Consider the following 24,205-nt stretch of genomic DNA (forward strand, 5'->3'; position numbering starts at 1 on the left):
GCTTCTCCAAGCAGAGTGTGGGGGGCATGTCTCTCTCCTCGGCTGGGGCCTTCCTCTGGAACAGCCTAGCTGCCTCTCTCAAACTTGAGCAGAACCACCTCCGGTTCTGGAAGCAACTCAAGACCTTCTTTTTTGCATCCACTTTCTCTCTTCCTCTCCACTGCTGATGTCCCTGACTGCTCCTCACACTGGTCACCTGGCTACCCTCTGAACTCTGGCCCAGGCTCCTGCATGTCCAGTTGCCCTCGCACTGCCTCCAGGCTCCCCAGCACTTGAGGGTCTGTAACTGCAACCCTAAAGCCCCCCCCCTTCAGCGCTTATAAGGCACCCGCTGGCTGCGCTTACTGAGTTACCTGCACCTCTCCCTTCTACCCCCTGGCACTTCTCCCCTGCCTCTTCCCCGCACTTATGCGGTCTGAATGACACAAGGCCTAGTAAGTTTGTCATTTTGTCATCCCTTTGTTACCCCTCATCTTGTCGCACCTAGAAACACTTGTGGTCAGGCGCATTATAAATGCCATATCATATATATCAAATAAAACTCCAGATTTAGATGGTTTTGCAAAGGGACCCCAATTGAAATTATAGATCAATATAGGTGTCCCTATTTCCCCAAACCCTTCCCAGCATTTTTACAGCGACTGTCGCAACCAAAATATTATACAAATGGCTGCTGTTAAAGCGTTTTGTCCCAAAAAAGGGAGGGCGCAATATTGAGGGTCTGGTCTCCGATGTACTGCAAAAGCATCCTCCTGAGGATCCTCTACGGCTTTCCAGTATTCCCTGACTCTACAATGAAATGGCTAGGCAAGTTTGAGGGGAAGCTTCTGTGCTCCATTATGAGACGGACCACGTACCGTACCTGTAGAGGCACTATGCTGTGAGCTGGGAGTACAGTTGATTTGTTTACTCGGGCTCATTAAGCGATGTAATCTCTTTATTACCATATATACATCTTCCCATTCTCCTATGGCCCTGATTGGAATTTTGGATCAACAATAGTCCAAGGAAGTGCTGAATACCTTTTCGCTGCAGTTACATTGCACTGCTATTGAGCATTTCTCTGACATTGGCTTGACCATAGAAAATCCTTTTCAAAATCCCCAGGCTTCTGCAATATTAATGAAAACTAGAGACTAGAACCGCATTACAAACATCTTTTAAGTAATAAGAAAATGTATGTAGCTTACAGCAGACGGGGCTTTCCGCGTGATCACCTATACTCTTAACTTAATGATGTTCTCTAAGTAGCATATTTATTATTTGAGATTTAACATACTAACTACATATGAGCATCTAGGCCGATGGCACAAACTACCCTGCAATGAGCGGTCCTGTCGCCTTTGTAATTTGACTTTAGGAACCGCTTGCCATCTTCTCACACAATGTCCTGTTTTGGAATCTTGTTATTTAAGGAATTACATGTTCCTAGCATTCAATTTATTGCCACTGAACAATTTTGGAGCTCCATATTTGGGTCTGAATCAATTGTTATTTTCCAAGCTGCTTTTCATGTATGGAACGACGCCTCTTGTTTAATAGCATTGCCTGATGGTTCTTAACTTTGCTAAATAATTGTATTGTTCTCTTCTCATATTTAGTATATAATTTCTTTAGCCATCTTCCTTTATTCCAGCATATCTGTATAATTTTACCATTATAGATTGTATGAATCCAATTGAGGGGACCAATCTATCTGGTCCTGCAATTCGTTACAAGACTTCACAAGTTCATGTGAAACTTTAGGCATTCTAGCATTCTATTATTCAATAGTGAACCAAAATCACCCAGGATTGTTTTCTTTTCCTGGGACATCAGCTTCAACAGCGATAGGCAGCGTTTTTTATTTTATAGCTGATAAGTAATGAAGGTAAACGGAGTTCCACTGTTATAGATTTGGTTGGAGTTCGATTACTTGGGCCCGGAACTCTGTGCCATAAATTCCCCTCTATTGCATTTAACCAGCATGTTTCTTTGTGTGTAATTCTAAGGCGTAGATTATGGTAGGGAGTCCACATGTTGTATAAAGTTTTAGTAGCCCCTCCAATGAAAACCTTATGTATAACGTTTTTATTCGAAATAAACTTGCAGTTCAACTTCTTTTGAATGTATTCTCTCAATGGTTTTGTACTTTATTTTGAGTTTAACAATGTGCCCAAATAAATGAAATTTGGCATGTGTTGTAGTTTGTCCATGAATATTCAATACAAAGCTTCCAGGTTTTATTCTTCCCTTCAATACACATAATTTAGGTCTTATTAAAATTAATTTGTAGGTTTTTCTAAGATGGCCGCCAGACCGTGAGGGTGCACAATTTAGTGCTCCGTCTCAGGCCACAATATAGGGTGAACTACGAAGCAAAATAATGATACAGGCCAAATCACTCTCCGCCACGAACCGTTAAGTGGACTGTGCAGACAACATTGTCCCCTGCCTCCGACACTGCACCAACGTGGTAGAGCAGCGGCAGTGTGTCGCATCAGAAGCGAGAGGGATAGATGTAATATAGGTCCTGCTGGGTGAACAGGAGGTATACCTGCAAAGCACTGCGTAACCAGGGAAAGGAAAAGCGAAGCGAAGAAGCTCCATAGAAACGAAGAACACTGCACAGGAGTCGTGCGCGAAGCTGCAGTAAGATGCACGGTATACAGTATGGCGACCAGTGCGAAAGGACACTAACGACATTGCTCCCTCATCTCTGACTGCCTGCTTTCCAGGATTGGTGTGCCGCCAGTTACCTCTGCCTTAATGCCAGTAAGACTGAGATTCTACTCAATCAGCACACCCACTCCCTTCCCTGCAGCTCTCTGGCCAGCCTCTCTTGGCCCCATTCCTGCTCCCACCTGCAAGGCTAAAAACCTCAGGGTCATCGACTCCACACTCTTTTTCTCTCCTCACATCTCTGACGTCTCTAAGAAGTCACACTACCAGCTGCACCTCCTCTGAGGTATTCTTCCTTTCCACTCCTTGCCCCAGAAGCTCACTGTTTCCAGAGCCCTCGTTCTCTCTTGGCTAGACTATTGTAACAGCCTCTATCTAAATCTGCCTGCCACTACTCTCCGCCCTCTGCAACTGATCCAGAACATGACTGTGAGACTTGTCCTTGGATCAAGCCCAGGGATTTTATCTCTAAAGGACTGAAATCTCTGCACTGGCTCCCAGTGGTTACAAGGATTTAGTTCAAACCCCTTTGCATTGTCCACAAGGCCTTCTGGGGCCTAGCGCCGCAATACCTTCAACTCTTTCTTCCTAAATATCTTCCTTCTCAAGCTCTTCCCTCATCCACCTCCAACTTCCTCAGGGTCAGTCGTTTTTCTAAAAAACGAGCTGGGGGTAGATCTCTCTTCGGCTGGGGCCTCCTCTGGAACAGCCTTCCTGCCTCCCTGAAACTTGAGAACCATCTCCGGTTCTGGAAGCACCTCAAAACCTTCCTCTTTGCTTCTGCTTTCTCTCCCCCTCTCCCCTGCTGAATTCCTGGCTGAAACTGCACTGGTTACCTGGCCACCCTTCTCAGACCCTCCAGTTTATAGCGATTTTGCGATCCCACAAAATGCTGTGAAAACGCCTGTTTTGCGCAAAAAAAATACAATAAATAAAAATCTTCAGGGTGCCAGATTCTCAAAACTCATCAATGCAAGAAATGAAATGCGCAAACACGTATCACTTGCGCCCAAAAAAAGAGCAGCCCAATCTACAAGGGACACTTGAATGGGCACATTTTACTAAAATGTGCCCATTCAGGTGTCCCTTGTGGATTTTATATGCGCACCTATTCAGATAGCCTTTTTCACCTCTGAGTAAAGCGTTTCTGCCAATTTAAAAGTGCATCCTAAATTTCCACCCAAGATGTACTTTTAAATGTGCAGAAATTGTAGGTAAACCTACGCGCACAGGAGCTGGGGGTGCCACTGCATGATAGGGGGCCTCATTATAAGTTTTTTTTCCTGGCGGTCCCTCTGGCAAGACGCTGGAAAAAATAAAATCCCCATTCCCATCGAGTCCCATTGGACTCTATGGGAATGGGGAGGACGGATGCACTGGGCACGGTGTGCAAAAGTGGCGGTGCATTCATCAAGGACTGCGAGCGGGTGCCGTTCAGCCCGCCAGGTCGGACCTGTCTGGCTGAAAGGCACCCGCTCACAGAACTCATTGTTTGCCGGTCCGGAAACAACGGCAGCGGCAAGTTTACCGGTACCGTTGTTTCCGGACCGGCAGCCTCATAATGACCCCCAGGGTCTTTCTTGACCCAGTCATGTATTTTCTTAAGGTATGAATCGCTGCTCTGTCGCTTGCATTTCTGTTCCTCAAACTGGATAGAAATGCGTTTTTTTGGGTTGCATTTTACAGTGGAAATGCTGGGAGCTTACAGAACACTGTCGGGAGAGCGCTTCTATTCAAGGTACTACCCATTTTGTGTTGGGAGAATTCTCACTTTATGGCTTATTTCCCTTACCTATAGAGTCCCCTAGCAGCTTTGCTGGATTTGAAGGGTTTGTTTCTTTTTACCTGCTAAGAGTGAGAGTCTTTTTCCCACTCTTAGGCGTTTTTTCTATGTGTGTTCTAGGCTATTTTTTAGTTTAATGCCTATGGCATTTTCTCTCCCCCATAGGAACCATCTTTATTCACTTGTGTTACACAGAACCCTCAGTGCAGTGACACTGGGGTGTCATAGCGACCCCCAAACATAGACTTCATACCCTGGGACTGACTACTGTCTCCCAGGGCATGTAAAGTCCCCATTGACTATACCAGTCAATTTCTATGATCTAAACTATACCAGTCAATTTCTATGAACTAAACTAGTACAACCCATCTTACTATGGAGGTACTGGAAGGGGTTAATTGTTTTTCCCATATGTTCATTTTCGAGAGGGTACCGTACAGTATCCCTCTCAAAAGTTTCTGGCTGCTGGCAGTGGTTACTACCAAAAATATACGACCGCAAATATTTCTCTATGGGATTTTCCCATTGTTCAAGGCTACCACTTTTTCTGACAGCCTCTAACATATACCGCTGGCGCATTTTAATATTAACTTCGCTCCGGTGGGTTTTATTTGCCAGAACTTTAATATAACTTCTTTCTCGTGTCTTTCTCTACAATCCTAACCCAGGTCGGGGATCCTTTGTTGGTCCGTCTTTCCGGCGCCAGTGAGTCTGGGTTGGGTCCATTGTGTGGGAGGGGAAGTAGGACCCCTGGACAGGGTTGCCTCCGCAACCCATGTCGCACTCTATCCTGATAGGCTGGAGGGTCTCCCGCCAAGATGACCACTCCACTGTGTGAGTGACAGCTAGGCTGTATGAATGGGGATCTTTTTGCATTAAAGCAGGGTCCTGAGGACTAGAAGAGCAAGACGTCTCCACTGGAACTAAGAAGCCGAAGAGAAGCCAAAGGCACCTGCAATGACTGAACCACCGGTGAAGCCCTGCTGTAGCGTCTCGCAACTTTTCTCCACACGACGAGAGGAGATCTTCATCCGAAAGAGCCTTCTTCCCTTGAGCTGGCGCCTTCCCGAACCTGCTGTGGTCGAATCGCCAGTGCCCTGCACTTGGAGACCGGATAGCGGAGCACCTATCTACCCGGACCGCGATTAAAAGGAGCGTACCTTTTAAACTTCGTTTGGCAGCACCGTGGCTGGTTTCATCCCTGGGTAGTGCAGTACCTCGAATCTTCCTCCACAACGAGAGCCTCTCTTCCTCTGCTGGACCCCTCGAACTGCAGGAACTACCAGGAACAACCGCCACCGCAGGAGCCACTTCTTCACTTTAAAGGTACATTGTACCGCTAGGCCGCCCTTTCTTCGCGGTAGTGCTAAAGGTGTTTTAAATCCTTTACCTACCTTTTGGGTTGGCCGCCCCTCTCTCAACAGTGTCTTCAACTCTTGCAACCACCATTTCAAATATCGTTAACCAAAGACTTGACTGCAGCTATGAGAACATTTTGCTCCTGGGCCCTTGCCCTGTACCACTAACTTTGGCCCAGGCCTATTGACTCTGGACACATTTGTTCAATCTGCTTTCTCGAGATTGATTCTCCATTCGAACTGTGTGGTGCACTCCTTTCTTATAACTACCCTTTCCTTCCCACTGTTGAATCTTGTGAAATGCCATTTTGCTCAGTTTTCATTTAAGTACTGCTTATATTGATGCACTGTCTTGCTCTAACTGGGTCACAAGCTAATGGGAAGTGTTGCTAGGGTGTATAAGAAGCTATTTCTGAATAACTTGTGTTTTCCCTTCTTTGTGAGAAATTGTCAGGACCTCCCTTGTGTGTAGTTTTCACTGTGCCGTTTTGCTCAGTTTTCACTCTGGTTCACTTGGTCTGCAATTTATATAGGGAGTGTGTGTATTTTTCCTTGACATAATTTAACTTTCTTGATACTTGTGATATAGGTGTTTGATTAGAGGTGTATAAAATAAATATATATTTACTTTTTAACTACAAGCTTTGGTCAGTGTTTCCTTGTGCCATAGTCTAGCGGCCCTATTGTGTAAACCCTGAATAATGCTCACCTCCCTCTTGAGATAACTCTGACTGCTCAGCCACAGCTACCAACTAAATCTTTGTGGTACAGACTGATACCAAAGGGGATTTATTGTTCTCACCTGTAGTCCTAATCTGGTGTAGTGTTCCCTAAGGGAACTGCACTGGATTCTGCCTAACATTTTGACCGCCACAAATCGATCCAATGGTACAATTTGACCTATTTCGCCAGTACCATTCAATCGATTTTTTTTATGAACACCAAACATGTGGAGCGGGGTTTGAGGTGGTGTCACCCACTCCTTATGTTCAGTATTTTGGCCTTGGGGGTTGCAGGGGTGTCCCCCGCTTCCTCAAAATCGGAGATGGGGGTCTGAAAACAAAAACAAAACTAAAAAGGGACCCTGCGGCATCGGATCCGTCCGGCGTTGTAGGGGAACCGGCAGCGACCAAGCAGTTAACTAGGGGAGGGGGAGGGTTGGTGGTGAAAGGTACATTTTGGGGTATTTGGCTGAAGTGCAAATCTATTTGCGGCAAAATTGACTACGTTCAATTCCGCCGCAAATAATTACACTTCCGTCAAACAACCCAGAACCCTATTCAAGGTAGCTGTCCGGCGCACAATTTGCACTACAGCTCATCCTCGTGGAAATGCGAAGGTCGCCTTTGAGAATAAGGTGACCTGCTCATTTCCAAAAATGGGTTAACTAAAAATAGCATATCCTCGGCTTAAATGTCCTATTTTTTTGAGGATCATGGTCCAAATCTACATTTTTTTAAAATGGTCACACTACGAAAGGGACAGTTGAGAGAGGAAGAGTCATGGGTTTGATGTGACATGATAGGCAAGAAAGCAGAGGGAGAGCAGTGGGTCAGAGGAGGAAGCAGTGCACAAGAGAGCAGAGGAAGCAGTGATGTGGTGGGCCAGAAATCTGAGAGCGAGCGGAGGTACAGAAAGTAGATGGAGCGTGTGGTGAGGGGGAGCACTGACCCAGAAAGCAGAGAGGAAGCGGTTGGCTGGAAAGAGGCAGTGAGCTGTAAATTGGGGAAAAAAAGATGAGTGAAGAGTGCGATAGAATGGGAGAAAGGATCCAAGATGCAGAAGCAGCACAAAAGAATGAAGGACTGTATATTGCGGGAGGAATTGTAGAGTGTAAGGTGTGAGTTGGGAGTATGTTTTGGAGTTTTGCTGGGGCGGGCGAGTGCAAATTGTGACTTGACAGTGTGACATAGCACGTTAGTATTTGTATGACAGAGTGAGAGGTTCAGGAATGCAAGTTGTAATGGGGAGTTGGTGAGCTGTGTGATGTGTGTTGGTGAGAGGTGTGTGGGTGTTTGGGGGATTGGAGAACATAGAAGGGGGAAATGTTTCAGCATTACAACTGATAAAGATCAATTTAGTTAATACTAGTAAATAGGCATGCACATTAAAACAAAAATGTAGCCAAAATAAAAAAAAAACTGTTCTGCCAAGGCAGAGACATCCGGGTTACTAATGACACCCGACTCTTTTAGCCTTGCATTCTGCCTCTTTCCTACAATGTGACAATCTTACACCCTCCAGATAATACAAAATGTCCTGCAAAAATGCTGCAATAAATAAAAGTTTGTGCTGCAAAATTTGCCATTTCATGCCGCTAAATTTACCATTGCATGCCGCAATATCCTGGAAGGTCTGCCTTCTGATCTCGGGCCCAGGCCCCGCCAGTTGCACATCTGCACTGCCTCCCTGGCACCCCCTGCACCTGGGACTGTTTTCTGTATCCTTTCAGTCCCCCTACCAGCATTTATGTCTGCACTTACCACCAGCTGGCCGTTTTCATTTATCTTATTTACTCTACTATCCTATGTACTGCACTTCCCCTCCCCCTCTCACTTTTCCCTTTTCCCCCTCCCATGCACTTGCGCGATCTGAATGACACCTGGCCTAGTAAGATCGTTGTCTGTCTTCCCTTTGTCCCCCCTCCCTTGCCTCGTCGCGCCTTGAAACACTTGTGTATAGGTGCATTATAAATGCCATATCATAGCCCCTGCAGGTAGCTAAGAGGACGAGGCAGAGGTCGGCCCAACAAGAAAGCAGGACCCCACCAGACAAAGAGGTAAGCACAAACATGTGAACATTGCCCCCTAAGCAGAAGATAAGAAAGAACCTCTGGCAGTACTGTGGGACGGACGCGGTAAGTGAAATGGTGGGCAGGAGAACGGGGAAAAGTGCAGTGACAAGGGACTGCCTGGGGGACTGGTAACTGCAGCAAGCAGGGTAAGACAAAAGAGGCAGAGAACAGTGAAAGCAGTGAAAACACTTAAGCGGACCGGGAACGCTACGTTCCAATTCGAAGGCTGAGAACGTACTTTTTAAAGTTGCTGCATCACATTGTGAAAGCTGTTAATTGATCTGTTTGAATACACGCACAGAGTTGGGAATACAGAGAATAACAGCTTCAAGGACACTGGGGAGAGGGGCAAAGCACAACACAGTCACAGAGGTCACTGCTGCTCTTAGTAAACTGACACATCCCAACATTGCAATTACTGACTACTAACACCCCATCCCTCGAACGAAATCAAAGGGTGTGCTTGCCCTCGGACGAAAACAGAAAATTCGCACAGAGGCACTCCTCAACCACAGAGGCACGTTCTGTAAGTGGGGGAGGGGAAGACTGTGCAAGGCAGCTAACAGTGTAATCACGGCCCATTTTCAGCATCGAAAAGAAGGGGAGGAACTGTTTGACACTGAAAGAACAGATTGCTATATAGACTTCAAATTATGGATTCCACCGTAGACTCTACCAACACTCAACAGATGTTGGGCGACGTCAAAGTTACTAGATGCAGGTTGTTCATGTCCCTGAAAACAGAGGAGGGCCACACATAATAAGGGTGCAGCAAACCTGCATCTCCAGTGACAATTGAATCATAAGAACAGTTCTCGGATACCAGGGGCAAAACCAAGAGCTAAAGGGATAACAAGCTTACAAGCAGGACAGCTGGAACATTGCTGGAGACAACAACAAGAAAGCACCCAAATACCGGCGCTCAAGCAACAAGTAGAGTGTGGCGACAAAATGAAGAAGAGCCAGACCCTTCCAAACATGGCACTAAGTAAGGAAGAGCTACAAGACTGTCTGAGAGGAATGGAAAGAAGGATGATGGATTCATTCCAGGACTAATGTGGGAAAATGAAGGAGGATGTCAAGACATCACTACAAGAAGTCAGAAAGGAAATAAACTATCTTGGGAACAGAGTGGATGTGACAGAAGACGGATTATCCGAGGTGTCGGAGGTACTAAAGCAAAACAGCGTGCTACTCTAAGTGGCCAGAGCCACACACAATCTAGAGATTCAAGCTTTCGAAGGTCCAACATCAGAGTCGAGGGTCTGGTTGAAACGGTCCTGGATCAGGACTTAAAGGACAGCATGCAGCAATGCTTTAGCAGCCTCCTGAAAGGAATACAACTGGACAAATTGATCGAGTGCACAGTGGGCCCCAAAAAAAGGGATCCGGGTGCAAGACCCCGGGATGTTTTAGCGGCCCTGTCTTCTTACACTATGGAAGAGGAGGTGCTCAGGGAGGCACGTCCACGTCTATCAATCAACGGATCCCTGATTCACCTCTTTCAAGATCTGGCCCTCACTACACTTCAAAAGAGAATAATGCAAGTCACGAAGGTCCTGGTAGCAAAATAATTCACCTACAAATGGACCTTCCCCTTCGGACTATTATTTACATGGGATGGCAAACAGCAGATCACCACATTTGAGGAGGGCCTGTCGCTGATGCACATGGAAGGTGAAGAGGAACAACCTGGACAATCTGCTTCTCAAAGCCCCCTGAACCTGAGGAGGTCTATAATCATAGGACTGGACTGCAGACAGAAGCAGGAGACAAGAAAGGGGAGCAAAAGGAACAGGTCCACACACAAAATCACGAATAAATGAAAGATGATTGGCAGTGACCTGTCATTATATGGTACAGGGAGAGGAACAGACAAAATAAACATGCTGGATTAAGGAGGAGTGTGCCCGAGAGGAAGAGCACATTCATGGTGAGCTTCGAATCTAAATCAGAATGTGGAGCCTCCTGGTGGAGGGAAATCCTAGAGTTGTACAAGGTCCAACGCCCCAGAGTTTTACCGGGGGGGAACAAGAGAACCCAGACCAAGTTGGGGTAAAAGGAAGGGGACCCAGGGGAGACCAGGGGAAGTGAGGGGTGAGGGAGTAAGGGGAAAGTTGGGGTTAAAGTTGTGAGGGTACAGGATTTGTTTGTTGTATGGCACGAATCGTGTGCGGGTCTAAAGATACACGAAGCAAGAGGCGTAAGTATGGGTGGAGGAGAACTAGAAATGTTTTGACATGGCTGAGATAAATATTATGACCCTGAATGTGCAGGGATTGAATCAGCCGGGAAAAAGGTCACTCGATACTGGGAGGCTCTTAGAGCTTCAGACTTCTGTAGCGCTCCTTCAGGAGACACATCTACTTCCCAAAGATTTATGAAGGATGTTTCATAAAGCATTTTCTAACCAGTACTACATCATTAGTGGGACAAAGATGAAAGGAATTTCCATCTTGTTAAGGGGCCATGGTTAACTTAACAAAACGATTCCTCTACAGGGATCCTGAGGGAAAGCTTCTTCTACTCAAGGGTATAATGGAGGGGCAGATATACACATTGGTGGTAATATATGCCCCTAACAAAAAACAAGTTCTTTTTCTGGGGAAAGCGCTCCAGCAAATAGGAAGCTGGTGTGAAGGACAAGTGATTGTGGGTGGAGACTTCAACTGCGTGATGGACCCACAACTGGATAAAACGCTCCCACCCACCGTGGCAGATCGAAAGAATAGGCAAGCACTGGGGAAACGGTTTAGAGATTTGGGGGTAAAATTTGGAAAAGAAGAAAAATAATGTAAACAACATCGCTATAGCACAGTGTGACAATATGAAAATTGCTCCCATCTTTCTAATCAAGAAACAAATGGTCGTCAAGGATTCAAACACACTTCTCCCAAACTCTACCTCCTCCATGACCATGACGGGAAAAAAAACATTTAAAGCAAATGAAAGCAAAACTCAAAATGGTGAAGGGAAATCAGTAAAGCTAAGCAGTTTTGGATCTCGAGATGATGCCCTCTCAGCAACACAGATCTCACCCAAAGTCTGCGATCACCCGAATCAAAGCACATTAAAAAATAATACCACTCAGTCTGGTTGAGACTGCGTTCAAACCTAGGGTATCTCAAATCCTTGAGTCGTGGTGTAATATTGGGCCTAATGAAAAAAATAAAAAATCTTCAACCCTTCGTATCTGAAGACATAGAGAGTGTTAAATTCCCAATGTCTAATGACCCATTCATGGTAGAACGAACTCTAACCTCTGCAAACGCAAAAAATGCTATGCTACAAGAATCTATAGAGTTGGAATCCTATGGGCTGGAGGTCTCATGTAATGATAGAGAAAGTAGTATTACAGCTAATCATCAGAACATCTTATCACCAAAAAACAAGGGAAAGGTAATCGCAAATGAATCATACCTGATGAAAAGGGGAAGCCCAGAGAAAGATCTAACACAAAAGAAAACACCCTCACGCTTCTCCCAGAAATACTGATGCAAGTACTGCAGAAGCTGGGATTGGGAACTCAGCAGCTTTAGAAGGAATGATCTAAATGTTTTTAGCTGGAACACGAGGAGCTCCAGCATCATTAGAGCAAAAGAAACACAGGCACATTTATTCAATCAGGGAGATGTGGTCCTGTTACAAGAAACTTGGCTGGTAAACCCTTTAAACATCGAAGGATATACAGTTTTTTGTTTACCAGCTTCACAAAAGTCATTAGGTCGTCCCTCAGGAGGTCTGCTTATAGCACTCAAGAATCAAACTTTCAAAAATGCAGTGGAAATATGGAAAAACCCCTCAGGTATTCATGCATGTAGAGTAGAAACAAATCTACAAGAACATCCCACAACCTGGGTCTTTGTAAACCTATACTGGAACCCTGCGAACTCTAAACTGGACTTTTATTTTTTTAGAAGATCTGGCCTTATTACTTGAAGCAGTGAAAGTAAATTCGGCCTCCAGTAATATCATTGTGGCAGGAGACCTTAACTCAAACTGTTTACATCCACAGAAAGGAGAGGCATGTCATATGAATAATAGGAAAGTAAGCAGGGGAAGAATGTGGCAGGACTATATGGAACATTGGGACCTTCATATGGTCAATAGCACACAAGAGAGAGAACAAGGACTATATACAACATGGCGTAGAGGGAAATCATCCTCTGCTCTAGATTTCATTTTCGTTTCAAAAGACCTGCACGCTTTACCTTCCGTCCTCACGCTAAAACAGGAAGGAGGTAGCGATCACAGCCGACTTGAACTCTTATTCGAAAATATCTTAGTAACAAAAACGGAAAGAGAAACTCAGATCCTAGAGGGAAAAAAAGGGAAAATCGGAGTTGTGAAATATAAAGATGGGGGAGCTAAATTAAACAAGACTCAAGGATATCCTTGAACATACTTGGAAAGTGCAATGCGACCCACACAGGTTCACCAAATTTCTCTGGGCAACCCTAGCGCCCGGAGATTTAGCGGGAAAAATTAAACAAAAACATCTCCATGCCTTCGATGAACCAACGCAAAGGAGAAAGAGAGATCACAGGAAAGGCCTGCGAGACATCAAGAAAGCAGGGTATCTGGTTGAAAAAATGAAAACAGAAATAAAAAGAGAAAAAATTAATTACAAATCTTGGTCAATCTCACAGAATGAAATCCGGATGCAAATAGATGGTGAACATATACTTAACACACTAAGAGAAAATAACAGTAAGAACATTTGGGAAACAATAAATCAATTTGAGGGGGAAGTAGGAAATTCTCTGTGTAATCTAGTGTCTGAAGAGGGGTTGGTCAAGTATTTGACAGAGATTTATAAGAGTGATAGTACCTGTCATTTTAGGATTAAACTAGATACTCCTTGGCAACTCAAGTTTAAGGAGGAGGAAATTTATGAAGTCATAGTCAACTCCTCTACATCTAAAGCCTCGGGACTGAATGGCCTGACCTATCAAACACTGAAAAGTGAACCGGTATTATGGACAAAACTATTATCTGCTCTTTGAGCAAATTCTCAAAAAGCAGATATTTCCAACATCCTGGAAAACGGCTCTCATTATACCCTTCTTCAAAAATGGGGATCGCCGATCAGCAGCGAACTATAGTCCAGTAGCGCTGCTGGACATTGAAAGCAAAATATTTATGAAGTTACTTCTAAACCACATCTCAAAATGGGTAGAACACTCTAACATCTTATCACGCTTTCAAACGGGATTCCGGAAAGGCCACTCGACATCTATAAACGGTCTGATCCTAAACAGACTGAATGAACGAAAAGAAGGGGGAAAAAGCAACCCTTGTATGGAGACTGGATAGACCTTTCAAAGGCGTTTGATCAAGTAGAACAAGCTCTTCTCTGGGAGAAACTCCGCAAGTGGGGAATGCCAGAAACACTATCGATCTTAGTGGAACTGCACAGGGAAACAAATCAGAGTTTGGCTTGATGTAATGGGCCATCTTTCAAAATGAATCGAGGTAAAGAGGGGGGTCAGACAAGGGTGCTTGGGAACGCCTCTTTTCTTTAATCTGTTCTTAGCAGATATGGGACTTTTCCTAGAACCGTCTGCAATGGCGAGCCCAACCATAAATGGGAGAAAGATCTGTTGGCTGGCATACGCAGACGACATAGTACTTCTTGATGGAACACCGATTGGCCTTAAACATTTACTCGGAAAAATTGAATGAGTATGTCGGGTTAAATAAGCTAACAGTTAACCCTGCTAAGTCAAACATCCTGATCGTTAAACATCCTCTGTCAAAAACAAAGTACAAAAACTGGAATTTAGGAGGAGAAAGCATAAGAACTGTAGAAACCATAAAATACCAGAGATATAACATCCATGCCCATACGGCACTATATAAGGTAGAATCCGAGGTAATGGCCAAAATAATGCAAGCTACATCACAAATGATTAAATTGATTTACAAATTTTGTAAACTCTCTATCCTTCCGCTGGTGAAGTTCTACCTAGCAAAAGTGGTCCCAGTGCTACTCTACAGCCTGGAAGCTAAACTAGAACTTTGGTCTGCAAATTTGGAAAGCTTCGAGGGTTGATTATGGAAAAGAGTCTTGGGCCTTAAAAAGCTTAAGATTTGAGCTAGGTCTCAAGTCGTTGAAATGCATGGCAGAATGGAAACTTATCTCCCTGTTTCGAGAAATAATTACGAGTAAAGACTCTATGCTTTATGGAGATCTAAAATATCAAAGTTTGCAAAATAAATCATCTCTTCTGACCTCAGTAAGGGAAAAGGCAATGAAAGCACTGATGAGAATAGATCTGGATGAAGAGACTTTTGTCCTAAACCCTCTTAAAGTAAAAAGAAAACTAGAACTCTGGGATTGGATCAAAACAATAGAGAAAGTAAGAGCAGACCCAATCCAAAGTGCTTTCTTGAACGGAGAAAAGGAACTCGGGTGACCCTCTCGCTATTTAATGAAATTCCCCAACAGGAAGTTGCGCTCAAACTTACTTAGAATGAGACTAAACCTTGTTCACTGTGGGGCGGTCTTGGAAAAACGCAACCAAGGGGACACTGCAAAAAAACTGTGCTCCATTTGCATAAACCCTACCAAACAAACATTAAGGCACCTACTAATGGACTGTGAAGGTTCATGGACATATGCTTCTTCAGAAATTTTGTGCACAGAGAGGAAGACATAATATCAGACTTCCTGTGGGACAGAATCATATCAGGTACCAATGCTGCTCTGTCGTTTGCAGCAATTCAGGTGGTAATTAAATGCGAAATAAACATTTAACGTACAAAGGTTAAGGATAAACGCATCTAAACAGCGTGCACATAGGAAAGAGAAAACTTGGCAGGGTTGATAAAGAGGGAAAAAATGTTGTAGCTCTCTTTTACTTGTTTTATGTTTTTGTATAAATTTTAATATATCTTTTATTTTGCTTCTTTTTTTGTAAAGACTTGTCGAGCCAAAACAAATAAAAATAATAAACATTTTGAAAAAATATTTGGGGGTAATAGAGGCATGACGATTTTCTTCACGACCAGGCAAGAGACTACTCATTACTCAGCAGTGCATAAGGGTTATTAAAGAATAGGCATACTAGTGCATGTAAAGGCAAGTAAGGAAACAGCAGAATATGCAGAGCGCCAGCAATCTTACTGGCGGTTAGAACAGCACTGTATGTGCAAGGGTTTCTCAGAATAAATGGCTTTGTGGTTTATGTAAAATAGCAGTGGTTGGCGCTGTTGTAAACATTCCTGTATTCCACGATGTATGTATATCAGTGAATGATACAGCTAACAGTAATGACGTAGTACAAAGTGTTTGTACTGCATGTGACGACAACTCAAATTAAAGGGCAAAGGAGCAATGGGCCGGCTATCGCCTTTCGAAGAATGGCGTTGGGTACTTTTATGTACAGCATTTGCCAAATCTGCTGCGGGCAACAAGTGGGGCACTCCTGTAGGGCAGCGGAGTTGTAAAACAACTTTTCCAAACCATATGCTGTGCTACAGACATTTAGCCGGCAAAGGGCATTGTATTGTAAATGTAGTGCAATACGCTACTGTACACAGGGAATGTACTTGGAAGTGCATTGCAACGGTCGTTACAGGAGCATTATAATGAGTGCCGCCTATATAGGTGATGGCCACCCAATAATTCCATCTCCCGGCACGTCCCCTATAGTATCTAGGCAGATGCTGCCCCTTCTGTATTGGACCGTTCATGGCTTTCCTTCTGTGGCGTGTGTGAGAACACGATATTAAAGATGCACCGGGGAACGAAAAAAGGTTTTTAAAAAAAAAGAAAGCACCTTCCACAGATGAACAATGGAATTGCCAATGCATGCATGCAGGGCGGGAGGCCTGGCATTGTGGAGAACACTGTAGTTCAGTTGGTTAGAAAGGAGTGTGTTGTACTTAGAGATGTCTTTAAGTGTTGCAGAGCGTTTTCAAGAGTCACAGCGCAACACTTAATAGAAGAAAATATCAGTAGGCAAGAAAGGCACCAAGGCAATTTAGATGGGGTGTGCAGAAGTCGAGATACCTGGCACAGTAAGAAGAACGTTGTAACTAGGGAAAAGTATTTATGCTGTGAAACGTCATAATGCCATGGGCGAAGTATCCCATTGGCACATGACAAAGAAATGCACAAATACTTTTTTTTCTTTTTTTTATTGATATAGTTGATGTACAACTTTTCAATAGTTTTCTTATTTAAAAATGTCATTATACAATGTTGAAAAGAAAAAGAGAAACAGATAGAAAGAAAGATAAAAATAAAATAGAAGTACTACAAAATATATCATTCATTTCATAGCACACTTAAAAAAGGGTTAAAGTAAATAAGGGAAAGAAGTTAAGTCGAGTAAAAAGATAAATCAGTTTCAAAAGTTCATAATCAAAAACTGTTTCATGATTACAACATAATTTTTAGGATTGGCAAATAGTATATTACTACAATCAAGTAGTCTAAGAATATTCCGTACTTAAAGTTTTATCAACATGAATTCTTTAGACTATAAATCAGAAACTCTTGATTCTTGTAAATCGGGTTATATCATTAATCATGGCAGTAGGCATATACTCCTCTAAATGGCACAAGATGTAGAGCGCGTATTATGGGTCATACATTAACTAGCAGAGTTAATTTGCAGTGTAAAGGCTGGCTTGATTTTTGTTGAGAACTTAGAATCAAGATAAAGTAAAGATATATATTTCATAATTGCAATTTGCAAATGAACAGATTTTGCTGGAAAAGTCTCTTCCAGAGCTCATCTGAGGTAAAAATTGTCTGACCTTGGAAATGTGTCTAGAATAAAGGAATTTGTTGTTTTAGCAAAGAGGGGCACTCACTCATAACATGTTGTAGTGTCCTGAATTGATGTATTAGCACAGAATCTACAGAAATTCTCTTGTCTAGTTAACTGCTTTCTAGAGGCACATACATCTCTAGTAAGACAGAGATTTAGGCAAAATTGTAGAAATGTATTTCTCAGGTTTTGGTGTGGAAATTTTTGTAAATACATTTCAGTCATCTTGAATTTCTTTACTTGAAAGGGATTATTCCGAATGTTTTTATATGGTTTACAACCAGCCATAGTACTACTCCAATTAGACCAGCATATCTTTAATTTTGCTTGTATGGGATTTTGTTTCAAGAGAATTTAAGAGATGCTTTTTGTAACCATCAGGGAGCTTACATGATTGCGCCATGATCGAGGGTATGCATGAAAAGACTCCACATGTACTTGCAAGTTTTGATATTCGTAAGTCAGAATTAAGATCAGGTAGGAGTATAAACGTACGATATATGCCAAGTAGTTTCCAATTGGCCATACTGTATAAGGAGGAAGACCTAATTCATGTCTTAAAAGACACATTGGTAGACTCTTGGACAAGTTTAGGACTTTTTTTCCAATAAATTCCCTCTGGTTTGGTCCAAAATAGCAGATTCCTTATTGGTTTCACTCCCATACAAGATCATCGCAGACACTTTCTGCATTTAAAAAGTGATTGCAGGTTGGTAGGAAAACTGCCCATATTTTCCTTGTATGCAAATCGCATACAGTGAAGGATTTTCTCTTTAGCTCATTGACATGAGTCATCATTCAAATTGTTAATGCTGACACCTAGATATCTATAGTCGTTGACAATTTCAAGTGAATTACCATCTAGCTGCCATTTATAAACTGATGACCTAGAAGGTTTTTTATTTGACAGGCATAAAACTTTAGTTTTATTTGTGTTTATTTCCAAGCCATTTGTTTGGGCATATTGCTCTAGTGCAAAAAGTAGTTTTTGTAGACCAACTAGGGTCTTAGACAACAAGATGAGATCATCTGCGTAAAGGAGCCAGGAGACATCCTTAGTACCTAAACGCGCGTGGTCCGATGTAAGAAACTACATCATAGTTCATGAATGAAAAAATTAAATAACATTGCTGCCAGTACGCAGCCTTGTTTTATGCTGCGATACGTCTTACACAAGTTGACCTGTCAGAGTGGAGTTGTGTGATCAAGTCCACAAGAGTCGCTGGGCATCGTGCGGCAACTAACTTATCTAGAAGAGGTTTTGGACTGACCGAGTCAATCGCGGATTTAAGGTCCACGAAGGCGAGGTACGTACTTCGTACGTACTTTGTATCGCAGTTATTGCTGTCAAATTTATTGCAGTCCAAATGCCAGGAATGAAGCCTGTTTTGTGTGGATCATTTAGGTCGTTTTGAGCGGTCCACTGCGTGAAATCGCGTAGAATAATTTGTGAAATGATCTTTCCAGGCACGTCCAGAAGCATAATTGGGCGATAACTCTCCGGTTGGTGTCGGTCCCCTTTCTTAAAGATGGGAACTATCACAGATTTTTGCCAAGTAAGGGTAATTTTTCCGGTATCAAGGACATCTGTAAATGATATTCAAGATCATAACCCACAACTTGGGGTTTGATTTGATTATTACATTTGACAGGCCATCTGGGACTGGAGCCCTTGACAGTTTGAGCTTGGAGATGTAAAATTCTGTCTTCACTGTCAAATTTTAAATCTAGGCAGGGGGCAGGAAACCACCTATTCTTTACAGATAAGAGTTGCATTCGGGAGTGTATATAATTTTAAAAAGTGAGTTGTCCATTTCTGATCGCTTACAGGGTTAGCTTGTAAGGCGAGCTGAGGGGCTTGGGTAGATTTATTTAATAACCAGATTGCTCATTAATTTTTAGCAGAGCCCTCTCAGCATATTTTCGCTATCATTTTGGAATAAAAGGGATCTCCTTGCAGTTATCCAATTTCTATAGGTTGTTTTTAAATGTCTAATCGTGGTCCGGTATCCATAAGATTTAGACTTTTGCAGAATTCTTATTTCCTTCCGCAGAATAGACTTGTGGAGTTTTAATTACTTCTTTGTAATGACGCTGCCACATCGGTAGCTGCATACTGCGATAGAATGTTATGCAAGAGATTGGATAGAAACGCATAAACTGGGCAAGTGCCTCCTTCAATGCAAACGGCACTGAAACTTGTCTAACATGCTGTGCAATATTCAGTGCACAAAAAACATTGTCATGATTACGTATCACACACCCAAACCAAGATCAGGCACTTCATTGTACCTAGTCCATAGCACTATACATGCACATCGTAGATTAGTAAATGAGTAGCGAGTGCACAGTGTTTTGCATTCACCTTCACTGAACGTATGTTGGCATACCCTAAAATTTGCATGCTGTGCCTCATATAAAACACAGCCATAATGGCACCCTCTGCATTTCTGTGAACAAATGCACAATGTAGCACCATTGTTCCGTATACAACACACCCACAAACTTTATTGCCAACTTCTGTAGCCTCTGCAAACCCATTTCTATGGCCCTCATCTGCAAAAGAACCTTTATTTGTTTATTTTTTATAAAGGTGCTTCCCTAGAAAACCTTTTTGGTGGGTTTTTTATATGTGAATGTGTATTTTCAACTTCAGCTTACATTCTTACAGTAGGGTCTTCAGTGCAGTCTGTAGATTGTGAACAAACATTTTATTGCCGCTGGCCGACAAAGACATGCCATTTCCCTTGGAAAGGTGTATGGATTGCGAACCAATGTTCTCATTCTCACAGGAGAACATCCCAGCAGCACTCAGGAAGTCACACATGCTTCTGTTGAAGAGACCCCTTCCGACCTCTGGCTGGCGACAGGAAGCATTGGAATAATGCCAGGCGATTCTCAGCAGTATACATGAGAAAAACACATTGGCAGTAGGAAAAATGCACTGCGCTGCTTTCATCAAAATCCTAAGTACACAGGACTAAGAAGCCTACCAAAAAGAAGCCTCCAAAGTGCGCAATCACAACAGGTACAGTTGCCGAAAGAGGCCACGAGCCCACATTCTAGAAGCAGTCTGCCAAAACAGCACAATTCCATACCACTCCACAAAACGTCAACTCCCTCCAAACCTAAATTGCTAGACAAGTCTTCTTGGAGGGCATAGATGCACAGACATACCACAAAGGAATCACCCATGAAGAAAACTGTGCGTCTTGCCATGTTTGCCAGCCGCAGTACACAGTTATGGAAAAGTGAATGCCTCCCTTTCCTGTGACGCACACCCAGAACACCTGATTGGCCAAAGGCCATGGTCCCATTTCCATTGGCCAGCATGGTGATAAGAGCAAAATGTGGCACGTGCATTTCCCCAATCACAGCGAGGAAGGCGCCCCGGTGAAGTAGGAGGACACCTTCTCCCTATTGGTGCTCTTTTCTGTAAGGTACACCATGACCACCTGATTTGCCAAAGGGCATAGTCCCATGTCTATTGGCCAGCATGCTCACAAACGCAGAATGTGTCACGTGCCTTTCTCCAAGTACCGCCAGGGCCGCTGTTAGGCAGAATCCTGGGCAGTGCCCTTAGGGACCACTACACAAGATTAAGACTACAGGTGGTAGTACAATTTCACCTTTTGGTACAAGCCTGATGGTAGCAGTAGCGGAGCAGCCAGACTTATCTCAAGAGCAAATGAGCAGTAGTAGAGATTATACAAAGGACTACAATTACTGTGACTCAAGCAAACACTGACTCGAGGTTTTTGATTAAAAAGTAAAAGTACATTTATTTTTGACCATCTGTTCACAAATCACATCACTTCTATTAAATTAAAACCACACTTCAAATACACTACACACAACCAATTCCCCTTGTGCAGAACAATTCAAGGTAAGTACCTTTGGGTTTGATAGACCGGTGTTGTTGTGAAACAGGTGTTACCAGGGGTTGTTACGCGATCACTTTTTGACAGTAAAGAGAGTTCGGTCTTATGAAAGAGAAGCTTACCCGCGAGAAGAAATGTTACCATAGTCAAACACACTTAGCACATGAATTAACACAAGAGAGTTGGGGACAAAAATCATAGGCAATACTTTTGTCAAGGGAGAATCAAGAGACGCTGTCTAAAACATAGATAAGTCAATAGGCCTGCGCCAGTGTCAATGGGACAGGGGTCCTGTTGTCGATCACAAGGTTAGAACAGTTCACGATTCGAGGTTTCCAGGAGTACTGAGATATTGTCAAAACGGAAGCAAAAGTTATAAGTGGGAAGGAAGATGAGGACAAACCTTTGGTGAGGAGAAAAGGGGTTGACCCTAGTTCCTTGAAGTTGGACACAGAACCTTATTCGTATGAACAACCGCTGGTGCCACAGCAGTTATTCCTGGTAGTTCCTGCAGACTTGCGGTTCCTGAAGCTTCAGTCGTGGGGACAAGGACGACATCTGGAGCGATCTGCACTACCCGGGGAGGAAGCCAGCAGCATCAAAAGCAACAGTGAATAAAAGATGCGCTCCTTTAAAACATGAGAGGCTCTTCAGATGGTTATCCGGACCACTACAGCTGTGTGCAGAGATTTTGACCAAGAAGAGGGTCCTCTGCCTGTGGAAGGTGAGCTGGTTGATCCCACCAGGCTAAAGAGAAGATGATTCCGGACAGAGTCTTCTCTTGTCGTTGAAGGGTAGATAGCTCAGGACTGAAGCAGGGCTTCACCGGGACTCGGGAGTTGCAGCAGCCATCTTCTTCTCTTCGGTTCCTTGCAGTTTCAGTGGTGACTCTGACTTCCAGCCCAAGAGTCCTGCCTTTTATGCCAAAATCCCCCATTCACACAGCCTGGCTGTCAATCACTCAGCAGGGGGGTTGTCCGGCCCGGACAACCACCTCAGCCAATCAATACAAAGTGTGACTCAGGTCTCCAAGGAGACCCTGTGCAGGAGGTGACTAGACCCCTCCCTCACATTCAGCCCACCTAGACACCCAGGCGCCAAAGGAGGACTTCTGCACAGAAGCCCGCCAAAGGTCGGCGAACAAAGGAGGCAAACCTGGGTTGCCACGCAAAGTAAAACACAAGAAGGACTATAACAAAATGAAATGGCGATAAAACCCAACCGGAGCCGAAATTAAAGGTATTTGGTCAAGCTTGTTTAAGTTTGAGGCTAATATAGTAGCCTAAAACAGTACCACGTTTATATAGTATAATAGCGGTAGAAAAGGTAGGGTAGATACCACTGCCACCAGCCACGTCTTAGTGTTAAGAGAGCAAAATAAAGCTCAGAGAGGCACAGACAAAAAGGGATAGGAATTAGCCCTTTCCAGTACTCCATGAAAGATGGGGGGTATTGGGTCTGTAGTTTAAAGTGACTATATAAAGTTAATGGCAACTTTACATGTTTCTTGCGGACAGTAGTCAGCCCAAGAAAAATGGAGTCAGTGGGAAGTCTCAGATGACCCTGTGTCACTGCACTGAAGATGCTGTGTAACACACACAAACAAAAAGTGGGGCTCATGGAGTGGTGTAGCTCCAGAGCCCAAGATCACACAAACAGTAGAAATACACATGGCAAAACACATGTAAAAGTGGGAAAAAGGCTCACACTGTTACCAGGTGGAAAAAATAAACCCCAGAAATCCAGCAAAGCTGCTGAGGGACTCACTAGGTGAGGTAAATTAGCCATAAATGAGAATTCTCCCTAACAGCCGCGCCCCAGTCAAGTCGGAGTCGTTCTTCCTTTTGGCACGCTTTCCTCTGATGCACACCCTGAGTAGCACATGATAGGACAATCGCTACAGTCCCATTTCCATAGGCCAGCATGGCGAGGAGCATTGAATGTGGCACGTGCGAGTCCCCAAGTACGTCAAGTGCCGGTCCCCAGTGCAGCAGGAGTGCCTCTTCCTATTGCCGCACATCCTAAGGAACTCATTGGACAATCCCCACAGTTCTATTTTCGTGGCTGCCACCCCCAAAATCCCCTCATGTGACTTTTGTGCTGCTTGCGGGCGTGGGGGAATAATGTGCAACCAGGGCAGGGGGAGTTCGTAGTAAGGGGCTACTCTTATTTTTGTGTGTAGATCCTTCTACAAAAACACCTTTGTCTGTTTTCAGTAGCTTTTGTGTTTTATTCTACACACATTAGTTCAGTTAACTCCTCACCGCATCCTGTAGACGAGCAAACAAAACTGCTTTGCCAATGGATGACATCAAAATGTCATTTTCTTGGAAACACTCTGCATTTCCACAAATAATAAGGTAATTGTTGCAGAAGAACATTCCACAATAGGACAAAAAAGTGTGCATGCTACTGTTGATGAGACACCTTCCTTTGTCTGGCTTTGAACAACATCTGTGAGCAGTAGGCCATACTCTTCGCGGTATTATAGATGAGAAATGCACCTTGGCAATGGGAAAAAGCATGCTCACGACATACAGCAACCTCCTGAGTCTATGAAACAAATGTAAGCAAGGCAGGTAACCCATATGCATGCCGCCGTAATGAATTACGCTAACATGTACTGCTGGAAATTTGGCAAGGTCTTTGCAAAGTTCATGCATATGGAAGAAATGGCACTCGTGCACAGCGTTGCACAATGTGTCCACTCCTTCCAAACCAAAATTGCTGTCAACGTTTCTTTGTAGAGCATAGTTGTGCAGATCTATTACAAAGGGATCACCTACAGGCAACACAATATGTTTCCCCATGTCAGCCACCCTCAGTACGCAGAGTATAATGTGCAACCTTTTCACCTGCCCTTCCCATTAACCACACCCACACTACCTGATTGGGCAAGGTGGTGTAAAGTTCAGATTTTGCCACATGCGTCTCCCAAAGTAGCA

General features: G+C 43.7%; 1 protein-coding gene across 10 annotated transcripts in view; it reads left to right on the forward strand.

Moving 5' to 3' along the window:
- PPP6R3 (protein phosphatase 6 regulatory subunit 3) overlaps window positions 1-24,205 on the forward strand; it is a 2,530,957-nt gene that overhangs the window by 1,557,230 nt on the left and 949,522 nt on the right. The gene's annotated exons all lie outside the window — the stretch shown is intronic.

This window comes from Ambystoma mexicanum, chromosome 11 (assembly GCF_040938575.1).
Source record: "Ambystoma mexicanum isolate Mex_15411 chromosome 11, UKY_AmexF1_1, whole genome shotgun sequence".
In the NCBI taxonomy this organism is placed as follows: Eukaryota; Metazoa; Chordata; class Amphibia; order Caudata; family Ambystomatidae; genus Ambystoma; species Ambystoma mexicanum.